The sequence below is a fragment of the Nuphar pumila genome, chromosome 2, assembly GCF_984573655.1.
Source record: "Nuphar pumila chromosome 2, dmNupPumi1.hap1.1, whole genome shotgun sequence".
In the NCBI taxonomy this organism is placed as follows: domain Eukaryota; kingdom Viridiplantae; phylum Streptophyta; class Magnoliopsida; order Nymphaeales; family Nymphaeaceae; genus Nuphar; species Nuphar pumila.
The window spans coordinates 93,094,540-93,110,245 of NC_143250.1; the positions used below are offsets into that span (position 1 = coordinate 93,094,540).

Below are 15,706 nucleotides of genomic sequence, written 5' to 3' on the forward strand. Positions count from 1 at the left end.
TTTGTTACTCTTGTGAGGTGCAACCTAATGTTCATATAAAATTCACTAGCGATCACTGAAAAAATGAGCAAAATTTTCACCCAGATTACCGATTTATCCTTTCATCTGCAATAAACAAACACTGGCAATTGATGCTTGAAAGTAACGCGGGACCCTCTTGATGCGTGTGATAACTCCAAGGTGGACACGTATCATCCCTGAGTCTGTGATATGAACCGTTCTTGAAAATCGGACAGTTGTGATCATCATGTATGGTAAAAGTCATTTAGGATAAAATGTGGGTCTTAGATTTGGGCTATGATTTTTCGTACATAATTGTCTGGGGCTCTATATGGTGGATCATTTCCACAGGTAATGTACGGATTGGATTTTATGTTATTTGGTGTTATCCAAAACTTCAAGCATTTTAGTATTTTCTTTTTTAGTTATGCAAAACAAAGAAAAACCGTGTCGATTATCCGATCGTTCCAGCTCATGCATTTTCCAATCTTCTGATAGATTTGTAACATTGTTATCTTTGGGGTGGGGGATGATAGAGGAAGGGTTGCCTTGTGATAGTGTCACAAGGTCGTACCTCAACTTGGTTGGGATACCAAACACTTCAGATGCAATTAGGTCCGATTAGTACATGGACTCGGGTATAGTTTGTGAAATTTTATACCAGACCTGGATCCGACATGAGTTTCGATTAAGACCCACAAATTTTCAATGTAAACATAATAAAAAATATTACTTTACTGGGTATGGTACGGGTCTGGTTCATGTAGTTCATATCGGGTCTGAGTATGATTTCTTTTGTAGTAGGCCCGGGCCTGGATCAGATACAATACTAAAAAATCTGGTCCAAGTCTGGTTCCACCACTTGAGTCCCAACCAAACCCTACCCGTTGACACCCTTAGATGCAATGCAAGCCCCTCGTACGGATGTTATTCTTTTTGATCCTCAGTTTACTGGATTTTAGCAGCCGTTTCCAACTGTCATTAGGCAGGTTCTTGGGTAATGGTCCGTGATTTCTCTGCAAAGGGGAAGTTTCACTAAGGAGATACCTCAATACCATTGTCAAGCAAAAACCATTACAAATTTCCATCAGTTACCCTAATATGACATACATACGTCAAAGAAACTAGACAAAGCTGGAACTATCATCTCCGTATTACAGATACCTACGAGTCCATGAACCAACTAATCTCCTAGAATAATGGCTTCTACACGTGCATCCTTGCAATGACTGCACAGATGTAGAAATGAGTTTCACTGTGAATCCCAAATATTCAGAGACGATGAAGTTTGAATGGATCATCGCCAACACCTTCAAATTCGGAGGCAGGTGGAGCATATTAATTAACTCTACATGGATATCTGGTAGGGGAACTCAGAGCCCTTGAATTTTGTAATTTTTTCCCCTTTATGAATTTCAGTTTATGGACAACTGGATATCTTTGGAAGATAATTTTAAACTTGAAACTGGGAAAAAGGCAGATGTTCCTCAAAGGTTCTTGCAAGCCCAAAACGTTATAACGAAAGCAACTATCATGCTCAACTTGACAAAAGACTGCTAAATTTATCTCACAAAGTTATACTGTCTGCAAGAGTTTCTACAGGAGGGACTGCTCAGTACCGCACACTCCTGAGCAAAGATCAACTTATCTGATCTCACAGCTTTTGCATATGCCAATGAGGTTCACAACAACCCTTTGTACTTTAGCGTGACACAAAGAGCAGCTGTAATATTACGTGATATTCAAAAGAATCAAAGTTCCATTTTTGTATACAGGCAAGTAAAGGCGTTAGTAGATGCAGAAGATCTATTCATGAATTTTGAACACAATAAGAGCGATTTCCTGTCAATATCAATATTCTGACTGGAAAAGAGAAAAAGTGAAATAATGGTTTCGTACAGAAACCATCTACAACCCAGTGTAATAAACAAAATCAAATAGATAGTTGCCCGATGGAAGCAAAGCAAAAGACTCCTAGTTACCAAAAGTTTTTTGATTCATGGGGACACTAGTTTTCCCCAAAGCAGGAAATTCCTTCCTTTTGAGAAACTTGATTCCCTTTAATGGGAAGCTCACTTCCCCTCATTTCCCAAATTGATTCTCTTTTGCTTCCTAAATGTTTCTCTCTCTCTTACCTCTCACTTTCTAAGTTTTTCATATTAAAAAATAATAATTATTCTATAACAAGCTTTCATGTTGGTTTTATATCGATTTACACTTATGTTCATCTCATTTCTTATTTGCTTCCCCATGCACTTCATATTGCTTTCTATATGTTTCCTTCTCATTTTTTATGTGCTTCACAACACCTCCCAGCTTCCATTTCATGTTCGTATCCATTTTGTTTCCTGGTAACGATAAACAAAACTAAATCCTGATTGGGACTGACCCTCCCATAGAAGTTCCCATTGTTGCTCAGATAACTGATTAAGTGCAACGAATGATTTGTCTAGCCAACAATGTCCACAAAGAACTATGTTTGATTCAAGAATGCCAATGGGATTCAAGAATAACTCATATGGATACATAACAAATCGAATGACAATTTTTGAGGTTAATATCTACTTCCAATTGAACTGCAAATTAAACAAACATAAACGGCTTTTAGGGTCTGTCTTACTGTCTAACACCAACACATCATTACTTTGAGAATTTGATCATATTGCTGCATGTGACTAAATCTAGAACCCCAATTCAGATCATTCATAGATAAGATTAATCACATCCAAACCCCCAAAAAAGCAAAAACCACAATGCACAGAACAAAACAATACCTAATACCATTAGAGCTTCGAGCCTTTGGGCCACACATAAGGGTCCTTATGCGCCTCTAGCTCCTCGATTACGCCGGGAAAGGCCGTCTCCCTCAAACTGGCATAAACATCCCTCTTCCAATTCCTGTTGGCTAGCTTCTCCGCTTCATCAATGGCGGACTCGATCGTCTTCTGCGCGCTATCAAAGACGCGGTTGACGACACCGAGCTCGAAGGCGTCGGAAGCGCCGAACTTCCTGGCCTTCAGCACGACCTCCATTAACGGACCACAAGTGAGCTTGCTCCTGATCACGGACATCAAGCTCCTGGGCATGAACATACCGTGATCTAGCTCGCTCATGTAGAGCACTTCCTTGCCGGATTTCATGAACCGGTAGTCGTGGGCGAGCGCGAGCATGAACCCGCCGCCGGCGGCGTGGCCGCGGACTGCGGCGATGGTGGGCACGCCGAGCTTCATCATGGAAGACAAGAGGCCCTCGAATTTGAGCTGGATGAGGCCGAGGCCGCCGGAGGAGAGGTTCCGGGCGATCCAGGCGATGTCGAGGCCGTTGGAGAAGTACCGGCCCTCGTTGGTGGTGACTAGGGCGCCGGCGTCCTCGGAGCGCCGGACGGCGTCCAGGGCGGCGGATATGTCGTCGACGGTATCGGGGTTGAAGCGGTGGTCGCCGGGTCCGGTGAGGGTGAGGATATAGACCCTGCCCTTCTTCTCCAGCCTGCAGGATGCCCAATTCTGGGTTTGTTCCATCCTTTTCGCTTGGTGGGTCTCTGGGTTCTGCCGTGTTGCAGACAAGAATGGATGGAACTTGGAAGGGAGAATAAGAAAGGAGCGGGATGAGGGTGTTAGCGAGTCAGATCTAGGTCTGACCCAGGTGAGTCTGAACCCGGACTTGTATTGAGGTGCTGGTATCGGGTCCGAACCTGGGTCATATAAGGTTCGTTATAAGAAAAACCATACCCGGATCCTCTAAGGATTATATGAACAAGAACCTGTTTATACCCAGTAAAATAATACTTTTGTATCTTTGTTTATATTGAGAAATCATGGGTCTTAATTGGAACTCCGGTCGAATTCGGCTGTGATATGAAATTTCACAAAACCATACCCAGCTCCATATACTAATCAGACCCTTTACGTCCTTTTTAAGTTTGAACCAGTTTTTAATCAGTCCTTTTTTATCACCAAACCCTGACCCTATAGGGTTTGGTATGGTCGGGTCTGGATCAAACCTGACCCCTATGAGGTTGGGGTGACGGCACAGACAAATCTATGGGGAAATCTTGCACTTTTTTTGTAAATTTGGCTTTCTTAAGAAAATATTGGAGTACCAAAAAGTACAAAATATATATAACACACATAAACTATATACTACAACAATGTGAATTACAAAATGTTATCACATTAGGAAAAAAAAAAGCAAGGGAAAATATTGACGCATCAATATATCGCATTTAAATGCAATACTCTCAAAAACGACCATTTTTTTTTAAATCGTGCTTTATCGGGAAATAACCACCATTCAAAATATCATGTTAAATTCACCATATTTCGAATCACCGTGTATTAGTAAGTGTCATAGTGACAAAAGTTTTTATGGGTAATTTCTCGTTTTTCAAAAACTCACGAGAAATTGAAAAAATTCCATAAATCTTGCATTTTTTCAGGCAAAATCTCGGCAATAAAAAGTTAATTAAAAATTATAAAAAAATATTTTTTTATAAGAAAATATTAATAAAAATTACTTAAAAATAAAAATATAGGATTTTTTCACGATAAATAGCCATTTAAAACATAAATATTGTGTTTAAATCGTGGTATTTATTTTTTTTCATAAATCTTGCGATATTTTGAAAATCTCATGAGAAATTGCCGTTTTAAACTTTCAGGCAATTTCTCGCTAGATTTTCATAAATCTCGCGATATTTGTCACACTGGTATATAAGTGTTTGGTTCACGGATTTTCTTAGAAAGGCTATCCTGTTTTGGAAATTTTACAAAACCGTGCCTACTTGTAAGCTATTAATTATTAGAATCTAGAAGTCAGTCAAATTTTGTTTTATTATTCACATTTCAAAGACGTACGTGGCCCTAAAATCATTCAGCTGGCGCCTGTTTAGTGTTTAGCATACCAAAAAATAATCAAAATGACCTTCTTATTGATCCGCCTAAAAGAAGAGGAGAAAGATGAGCTGTTTTTATCACATTTGACAAAAATCGTCGTTTTACACCTCAAAGGAGTGTTTGAAATGGATCTGATAAATAGAAACAATAAGCAGCTGAAATCGCAAATGGGTGATAAGTTAGAGTCTTGGTAAATTGCCCTTCAAGAATCATGGTAATGGTTGGGGATGGTGAATCTTTTTCCATGGAAAATTGCTGTAAACAGTTGGGATCGACTTGGACGCCAAATGTTATAAAAGGTTAGGATTATTTTATCCAAGAAGCACCACTGAACATATTAGGAAGCCTATTCAATCGTTTTACCAAGGAAAACCAGTAAGAATGGACGGGCAAAATGCTGGACGCGCGTCCAGAGTTCATCCTAATTGTTTAGGAGAAAAAAATGACAAGACCACCATTACTTGTAGTTTTTTTATTTTAAAAAAAAAATTGTCCATCACTGATCCACTCGTGGGTTTTGAACTTGTTACCTCCCATCAACTTGGTGTCATTCACATGTAGCCCCTAACAAATGAGGAGAGTCCTTGTGGGCAAGCTTTGTTTGTTTGTGTGGTGAATTTGCCCAATCATTTTCTTTTTGTCCCTTTGTTTTCAAAATGAGAGTTTATTGAATTGGTTGGATCGATCTGTTATCTCATAATTACTATCTTGGCAAGTGTAATTAACTTACCAAACTATATTGTACTATAAATAACTATTGCTTTAAACCATCTCTTAAGTTATACATATTGTCTGTTCCGGACCACCAAGTTTTTCACTCTGTTTGCTTGATTTAATACCTCTTTGCTCTTAAATGATCCCCCGCGTACCAAGATATTAAAAAACCCTTTGTACATGCTTTCTTTTAATACAAGTTAAGATTTCTTGTTTTGTTGCTCACTGCCATCTCACTTATGTGATTTTACGTGCGTGTTACTGCACCCGCACGCCCTTTGAGGGACAATTTGTGCTCATTTGTTGCATACTCGAGAAGCAACCTTTGGTGTTGGGGAGCACTGGGACAAGTCACGAGGGCTTTCACTTTAAGACCGTGACAAAGTGGTACCCCATAGACCCTACGGATGATAAGGTTATCCTTAGAAAAGAATCCACGTGAAACAACAAGGCAATGTCGATGCCTCATTTGAATGTTATTAGTTTTGAGGACCATAAGTAGCCTTACATGATTGCCGCACTGACTGCAGAGAAACCTAAGCCTTTGTAAGTGTTTGGTGTTTGCGCTCTAACTGAAGAAAGGCATGAAGAGAGATGACAATACCTTCCTTGTGAAGATCCGAGAAGTGAAAGAAGAGATATTGTAGATGTGTCATAGGCTTTAGTGCATGTATTGAAAGAGTTCGGTGATGTGATGTCTATCGAACTGCTGAAGAAGCTACATCTATGATGTGCGAGTTATTTTCAGACCCAGAAGAAGTTGAGTTTGAGACAATCTCACTGGTAGGAGTTTCTAGAGGAATTTGATAGACTTAAAGTATAAGCTAGATATGATCAATGTCGTTGTCGATGCCTTGAGTCGAAAGAAGAAACTTGTGAAATTGCACAAAGGAGAAGGCAACTCTAGTTAACCGATGAACGATCTACTCGAGTAAGTTAGAGAATGATTGAGAAATGATCTGATGACTCAATAGCTTGTCACTTTAGTGAATAGAGGAAAAACCCAAAGGTTTTGGTTGGAAGATGATTTGCTATATATGCACCACTGAGGGTTGTATGTACATCCCTCAATAAGGTAGTCTATGAAGGCACTTGATGCAAAAATGTCACTATACGCACTGGGCTAGTCACCCAGGACAACAATGGACATTAGCGTTATTAGAGCGTGCATACTTGCTTGATTTGTTAGCAAGATAAGGTCATGAACCAAAGACCAATTGGATTATTAGAGCCATTACCCGTGTCAAGCCATTAGTGGGACTGTGTCACAAATTATTAGCTTGCCAACTATATCGAGATGCAACTCAATTCTTATAGTTATGGACAAGTTTTCAAAGTATGTTGTCTTTATACCTGCTACTTGCTCAATTGCTGACACTGCGAAGTTATTCATATGATATGTGATCAAGCATTGAGGAATTCTATAAAGCATTGTCAGTGATCGTAATACTTGTTTCATTAAAAAAATTTGGCGACAAGTATTTTACTTAATAGAGACAAACTTGGACTTCAGCATGAGTTTTTATCCTCAGATTGGTGAGCAAATCAAGCAGATTAATGGCATGCTGAAAGAATATCTTCAATACATTATTAGTGCCAACCAAATAAATTGGGTTGCTTAATATTGTTCATTTCTGCTACAATCTCCTGAAAGAGTAAGTCATCAGGTCATAGTCTATTTGAAATTGCAACAAAACAACAACCACAAACTTCACGGTCTCTTGATGCTCGAGTATGTGGGAAAAGACCTTATGCATACCAGTCTATCAGAAACTGTCAGGACCATACAAAGTTGACAAATGCATACTTGAACAAGCTGATAATGTACATGAATAAATGAGTAGACGAGAAGCATTGACCTGCAAAGTTTTGTGTTAGAGATAAGGTGTAGATGAAGCTCTTTTTCGAATATACAATTATCTTTCAGGAACACACCGACGACTCATTCACAAATATGATGACCCCTTCAACATCACTAGGTACATTGGAAACTTGGCATACAAGTTGAACTTACCAATAATTTTTCAGGTGCATCTTTTGTTTCATGTGTCAAACTTAAAGTCGTTCCACGAAGATGAGGATGATCCACAATGAAGCATACCTCAACATGCAAGTATCTAGCACAAGTAGAGAACAACACACGATCCTTAGCCACTTTAACAACTACATCATCGAAGTAAATAAGTATTTGGTGCAGTGGAAAGGACTGTTGAAGAGAGAATCAACTTGGGAGAAAGCATTCAACATAAGGTAACATCACCAGCTTGTGGAAGAGTACCATGCCCGATTGATGCTGAGGATGGCGCCGACTTAGGTAGGGGAACATGTTATGGATCGTCAAGTTTTTTCTCTTTTCTTGCTTGATGTAATAACTCTTTGCTCTTCTTAAGTGTTTGTAAAGAGCTTTGCCCTAAGATCCCCGGTGTACTAAGATATACAAAACCCCTTTGTATACACTTTCTTTTACTATAAAAAGGTATGCATCTTGTATTTTTGCTCTCTCTTGCTTTCTGCCTTCTCTATCTTATGTGATTGTAAGCACGCGTGCTTGTGTTACTGTGCTCACACACCCTTTTAACAACTTGCAGTCATTCATTGCATACTCGAGAGGTCAGCCTTTGGTGTCGGGGAGCACTTGGGCGAGTCGTGAGGGTGCAGCCTTCGCTTTAACAATTGTGCATAGTGTGCGAACATGTAGAACTTACCTTTCAACAAATTTGTGTTGCGTTTTGGACAATCTCTTGTCAAGATATTTGCAAGTGATACATAGCCTTAATAAATTTTAGCACGATTCCTCAAGCTTTAATTTTATCGCATGCAAAATGTAAAAAAATATTGTTCAAAATATTTCAACGTCATGCATAATTGACAAGCTGTAGATGAAAGGTCTTTAAATCGTCAGTCTCACTAGCAGTATCAATAACAAGCTAGATTTGGTGAAACCTAATAACTAGGTAAATAGCAGGTGCACCTCAACGCAAATCTTGTTGCCCAGATTTGGCAGAAGGAACCCAATTTCATTAGCAAATCTACATGAATAAACGACTTTCTGTTTCTTCTTAACATGAGTGTGATAGATTGATCATTAATTTGTCATTTTAAATTTCCATTATTATGTTTTTAACTAGCAGAGAATGGACATATATATATATATAAGTTTTTTTTTTTTTAGATAAATCTAACCTCGTGTATGTGATATACGTGCTTAGTACAAATCTTGCAGGAGTCTAACAGGTGTAGAGCTTTTTCTAGCGAGGCAGAAACAGACGATCAGTCCCAAAACAGAGAAGAGTAATGAAGGGAACAGGGGGATGATGCCCGATAGCGGTAACAGTCAAGTTGGGAGATCTTGTGATATGTTTTTTCATAGAAAAATACCATTCAATGATTGACACATACTAAATCAACTATACTGAATACTACATTCCATGAAGTTAGATGGAGTCAAAATGACTTACATTGAGAGATTCCAACTAGCTTGTAAGTACAATAAATCACATAACCCTAACGTAAAACTTTTTTTCAAATTTCTTCTTTCTCCTTCCTCTAACAAGCCGTGCAAGTTCCTATTTCTCTTCTCTCCTTTCTCTCCAAAGAAATGGGGCCCCACCCTTCCTTCACCCATTTGGTCTGGGAATAGAAGACATGAAACTAAGAATGAACTAGAGATGAAGGTTAAAATCAAAACCCGTGCGAGAACGAAGGGCAAAAATTTTGGGATGGGTCAGGGGGTGGAGACCTTGTAACGTCTGTTTGAGTCCACTTCCATCCCTAATACCAATAATAAGTATATTTGTATGCATTAAAGCTACTATTTTTATTGACAAAATATTAGAAAAAATGTTGGTGTGTCCTTTCCATACAAATCACATAATTTGGTCTCGAATTTGTATCATATCCATGTCCATGTCTGTGTCGATGTGATATAGGTTCCAAACTCAACTTGGACTCGGATACATACACGTTGAATTCAATTTCAGACCCAGATCGGAGCTCCGATTCATTTTCATCCCTAACTGGTTTCAACTTTCAAGGGTTTTACCGGTTTATGGCCGTGAAGGTTGTTGGTATCCGAATCCAATGAATATGATGATACCCAATTTCATATGTTATGTCATAATTCAGCCTGATCAACAAAACGCGTTTAACCTTTTTTAACGGAAGGGAACGGACGGACGGGAAAACCCCCAGATTCGCCCCTTCCCTCCCTCCTTCCGGCGAGCACTCCCGTTTTCCCAAGAGTATTTTCCGGCAGGTATCGCCTCCCTTCCCTTCCCCCTACTCTCTCTCTCTCTCTGAAATTCCCCTGTTTTCGACGTTCTTGTCCAAGGGCTACGGTTTCCGGCAGTGCTTTCTCTATTTTTCGGTAATGTCCTATTCTCTTTCTTTGTCGAGAAACCGGAGAGATCCGGTGTTTTCCCGACAAGTGTTTTCCGGCCATTCGTCGTCCTTTTCTCTCTCTCTCTCTCTCTCTCCGGGAAGCTTGATCTCGTCGGCGAAACCTTAAGGCCGCCGGAGAAAGAGAGAAGAAGAGAGATAGAGACAAGGAGAGGAGGAGGAAGAGTAGACGGGGTCGGCGCCCAAGGTTTCCATTAACCCACCTCTGTTTCCTACCGTTCCCCGTGTTGGACACGTGTCATATTCGGGTGTAATTATGACATAACTTATGAGATTAGGTATCATTGGATCCGATCTCTTGTTGGTTGGGCGAACGGGAGTGAGGAGCGGAGATTGGCCATGTTGTCTTCCTTGTGTTCACTGGTTTCTTGGCTTGCCCTTTTCTTATGCAGCATTATGAGGTCACTCTTTTCACTGTTGGAAGAAGACTAGCTTGTCTTAGAACAAAAAAAAGATAGTTCGTTCTTGTTAGCATGTAAATAAGCTCCACTTTTTTGTATTTGATCTTCCTTTTTAGTTATTTCTTCTTGAATTGCTCCTATGAATCTACGAGTCTTAAATAGTTTCACCGTTATCGCAGCTCTTCTTTGTACACATGATCGGAAGACAAGATGAATAATGTCATAGTTTCCTAAACTTATGACATTGAGGAGCTGTGATTTGTTGCCTGCTAGTTGGATTTCCGTTGCATGGTGAGTTCAATCAAGTTTTTTCATATGTAGAATGTTTATAGATGTGTATCCTTCATGCCTAGTCTTGTTGATTTATCTGAAACGGTTGACTGCTACATGATGAAAATCGATGCAGGTACCCTATATACAGAATACCAACTGGTCCAACGCTGCAGGACTTGGATGCATGTTTTTTAACTTTCCATTCTCTCTCTACACCTTTTAAAGGTAGAGGTCATTCTCAACCTCTCAACATCTCCCATAACCCACACATCTATGCACGCTCACTATCCGCACGGAAAAAGTGTGTGCATACACACGGGTGCACATCCATGGTTGGCTAAAATATGTGTTTGTGCGTCCTAGCACCCCTGTGCACACTCCCATGGACAAGCACATCCTTTCTGTGTTTTCCATCACAAAATTATGCATAGCCAGCTTCTAGGGTGATTGGGTATACAATACTCATGCATCTAGTGGATGCGCATTTGGAGGCCAAGATGTTGTGTTCTAAGAATTATGTTTCTTGTTGTACTTTGTAACTGTGTCCTGTTGGGTACTCTGCATGTTTTCCATCCCATCAAGTGCCAACTCAACCTAGGAGGATATGTCTTGATTTTGTTGACTGTCGATTTAATTGTGGTGCGTGACCTAGAATTAGGTTTATTGCTTCACAAATTCTTGCCAAATAAATCTAGGTATCTGAACTGTGGTATAGTTATCTCTCCATATGGAAAGCATTCAAAATTGGGCGTTGCATGTGAATACAGCAAATCACTACTGTAATAGGTATCATGCAGCAAGTACCTGCATCACATAGGTGTTGGTGCTGGTATGTGGCAAGATGCAGTTGTTTTCCCAAAGCGGGTCATGTGTTTCACATGCATTATGTATACACTATACAATATATGCTTTAAATGTGGTACTCTGCTTATATAGTGGAAATGCAGAAAGTATACATATTTCTAGGAACACAAAATGTATTCTATGATATGTCTATGTGGCAGTACCAATTAGCACCAGACTGGTCCCAGAAGTATCAGCATCATCATGGATATGCTAGGCATTTTGAAGTACCCACTTACATGGTTTATGACAAATAAAATCCGATGCATTAAAAGATATATTTGGAACAAAATAATATTGAATTTTATATTGCACCTGTAAGTTATTAATGTCAAAAGTCATGTGAACTTGTTCATTGAACAAAAGAAGATTCAGTATCACCTTGAGATTGTAATCATATCTTCTGATTATATTTTGAGAAATAATGTAAAAAGAGTAATTTTAATGCAAGTTATCATCTAACTGGGGTCATATCCTCCAGTCAAAGAGGTTGGGTGTCGCAGGATATGTTTGCACCTGTTCTTGAGTCTTCATGATCTGGTAAGGTTGCCCCTAGTTTACGTATGGTCTTTGATATTGGCCTATCCAGGCTATGCTCAGACATGTGGGTGGTGGTGTCTGGAGGGTCCTTGCTTGACAACCATACTCATGCTTGCGTAGTCATATCAGACTCCTTTTTCTAGGAAGATTCTGGTTTGACTAGGCTGTGACTCAGAAAGGTGTTGCTGGGGCTGAGATATGTCAACTATGTCTAGATTTTTAGCTGATTGATTTTATTGAAGACTCAAGACTTTGGACTTCAATCTTGTCCGAGTCTTTATACTGGTGTTTGTCACTCTAACCAGAACATAGCTGCACATGCATCTTGATTTTAGATCTTGCATCTGGTGCTGGTACTTCTTTTACAGTGGATTTCGCTATTAAGGAAATAAAGAATTACAACTTGGTGACTTTACCTGAGTGCAGTGCATAATATGAAATAATCCTAGGACTGATCCTGGAACATGTCAGTCCATTGATATGTTGATCGATTTGCAGTATTAATGGCTTTTTTTTGTTTGTTTTTGCTACTTGCAATTGCATACAATCACACCAGGATTCCATATGCAATCTCGCTATCTACCATATCACTCTTCCTGTATATTTAAGTTATTCATACCTTGATTTGTTACTTTATGTCTAGGACTTGGATGTATCCTCAAAAAATATATATCTAGGATTTGGACGGAAGGATGCAGACACCTGCAGGACTGTGTCAAACCCCTCCCGAAAATCCAGACATGCACACACAGATTCACTTGCTTCGACTTCCTATTGATAGTGTCCTTCTTGTCAGGTGCGGAAAGTGACCTTGCTCAAATTGGGGGGATCCATGCCAGGTGTTCTACTGCTGCCCTTGATGCATCGCCAATGTTGTTGCTGCCTGTTTTTGGTCTAGCCTCTTATAAATTTAAAAGTTCAGTGTGGACACCCACTGGAGCATACGAGCACCTGCAGGCTAGCTCGTTGTTGCAGGCAGCAGATAACTGGTTAAGGCTTCTCCAAGTCAGTCATCCTGACTTCCGTTTCTTTGTCTCCCATGGCACTCACTGTTGATAGAATAGTAGGAAGCTCATGGTGATTGAGATTTTTGAAGATGGAGAAAAATGGATCAGGTGAGTTTCTATTTCTGGCATCATCTGTACCTATGTAGTGCCTGCACTGCAAAATTAAAAAGTTGGAAGATTTTGAAAAGAAATGGGGAGCACTATAGTTATGCTTGGGTAAACAAATCTTAACCTGAAAGAAGGGCAGAGATTTGATATGATCTCGCTGTTTTATATTTGAATGGTTCAAGGGGGTAACAGCTAGCATTAGTTTTGCCACAGCCTCCATTGCACAAGTGGATCAACAAGAGTTTTTTTCCCCTTGGTGGTGTTGGTGGAGGGTGGATCCATAATGCGTTTTCCTGTTGTTCACTGTGGTGATGCTGTCTGTACAAATTATTTAGTTAAACAGTATTTGATGGTGATAGAATTACTCTTTCAACAGCTTAACGAAAATTTCTTTGCATGATCCTGTTTCCTGTTCTTAAGTTACATTATATATCTAAGGATCAAACCAAAAAAGTATTTGAAAACATTATATATCTAATCTTGTTCATCTAGGGACCATGTTTTCTTTGTGCAACCGTGTGCCTGTTTTTTAGATGGTTGAGCATGGGTTATGTATTTCGGCTTGTCTAGCACCAAGGGTTTTTTACCATTTTCCACATCCTTTGGTGGATGTGCGCCCTACAAGGTGGAACATGTCTTAGATCAATAAGGGTGATTAGGAGGGGTTAACTGATCTAGTTTTATACTTTTTTAGGAGGGTGAAAAAAAGCAAACCCATTGAAGTTTGAACTTGGGACGCCAGACAGCATGCACCTTTCAACTATCCACTTTAACCACCTGCACGTTTGGCTGCTTGTAGGCTGGTCTAGTTTGATACTTGAAGCTGGATCGGACAGAAGATGCAACCAGTGTGTTACGATTGGTATTTCATGCTTTTGGTCTTGTATGATCTCAACTGTTTTGGAGAATGATGGGTCATGTTGCATCTGCATAACCGACTTGGTGAGTAGTTCATGGCATCTAAAATTACTGCAACTGGATTCCACTTTTGGGCATGAGCATGTACCATGGGGGCCAACACTTGTTTCGTAGTAGGAGTTAGTGCATGCACTTTGTGTCGGGAAGTTGCAAGTTCAAAACACAATGGTACCTTGTATAACTGGTGGGGGTCTCTGCCTAACCCCAGCTTGCCTATCGAGAAAAAAAGTTGTGATGGCAACTTGCCATCTTCATAGATGCGATGTCCTATGATGGTATGGGCATCTGCTGAACCAAGTGGGAGAATTCAACGTTTTACAAATTTTCAATTGACAATTTCCAACACTTCTTTCGCAGCATTGAGAATATTGTTTGTTGTATCTATTTTCATCAGATATGTTGTTCTCCTGTGTTACCTCCTTTTCCTTCTAGTTCTCAATTCAAAGGAGCTTCGAAAATTTGTTTGTTTAATGCTGATTCTGATCAAAAGCTATATGCTTGTTTGCTACAGGCTACTGAATGGGAGGAAGAAAATCTCGAGAAGTGATGCATATCACCTTAACGACTTGGTGATCTGATGATTTTAAAGTCTCTTTTTCACAGTCAAGGTCAGAACTATTATCACCATGCCCGCTTCCTAGTAAAACTCAGCACCACTCCCCTTAAACAGGCCACCTAACCAAATGGAAAGCTATGGTTCTGCAGGCTAAATTGTTGGTGCGCAGGGCAACAAGGTGAGGAAATCTGCTTCTGGTGCAGGGAAAGAGCTATCAGTAGAAGCTGGTGTGGTCTATGCAGCCCAATTAAGTGTTCAATTGCAAACAGAGAAGCTTGAGAAATAGACTGAAAGCACTGTGATATTTCTGTTTATTGCTTTTGTAAATTTCATGCAAAATGTTGCAATTCTAGGATCAAGTTTTCCTCACTTTCAGAACCGAATGTTATACACTTCAATGTTTAGTTCTGTGTAAACCATAAGTAATAAGAAAGCATTAAATTTAGTATTTTTTTCCATTAAGGAAAATTGGGCAATCTACTGCTGCTGAAAAAACTAGCTTACATCCTGCCAGTGTGGCGGTACCTATTTTGGAAGAACTTGCAGTTTTTCCTTTTATGGGATGATTATCTAAGATTCTTTGTTTCTTTGATGTAATAATCAGTCCTATAGATAGGTCGTTAAGGCTTTCTTTTGCCTTGATGGATGCGCTAGATACAGCAATGTCTACAGTGGAATACTATCAGTATTGTCAATAAAGGGAAAAAATATCCACAAAATCATAGAATGATATCTGTCGACAGTGGACATTGTGTTTAAAATCAAATTGGTTTCACCACGTTAGATACTGATCTAATGTGAATAGTTTTCAGGACGTCTAATCCGGTTTAAACATCATGCCATTTCTGAAACATGATAAAGCTATTAGACTTGATAAGCATGTATTTACCTTTTATGAACTTGCGCCAACTTGTCAACATTCTTTTTTAACGACTACGAGGAGAATCCATTGCTTCCTCATAAATAAGCCATGCTTAATGCACGTCTACAGGGAAGTCAACCAAGAAAAGGACGGATAGGAAACGACTTAAAACAGAATATCACGACAGTGGGTCA

At 39.6% G+C, this 15,706-nt stretch overlaps 1 pseudogene; it reads right to left on the reverse strand.

Moving 5' to 3' along the window:
* Positions 1 to 2,783: 2,783 nt before the first annotated feature.
* On the reverse strand, positions 2,784 to 3,518 carry LOC149846142 (enoyl-CoA delta isomerase 2, peroxisomal pseudogene; annotated as a pseudogene).
* Between the last annotated feature and the right edge of the window lie 12,188 nt (positions 3,519 to 15,706).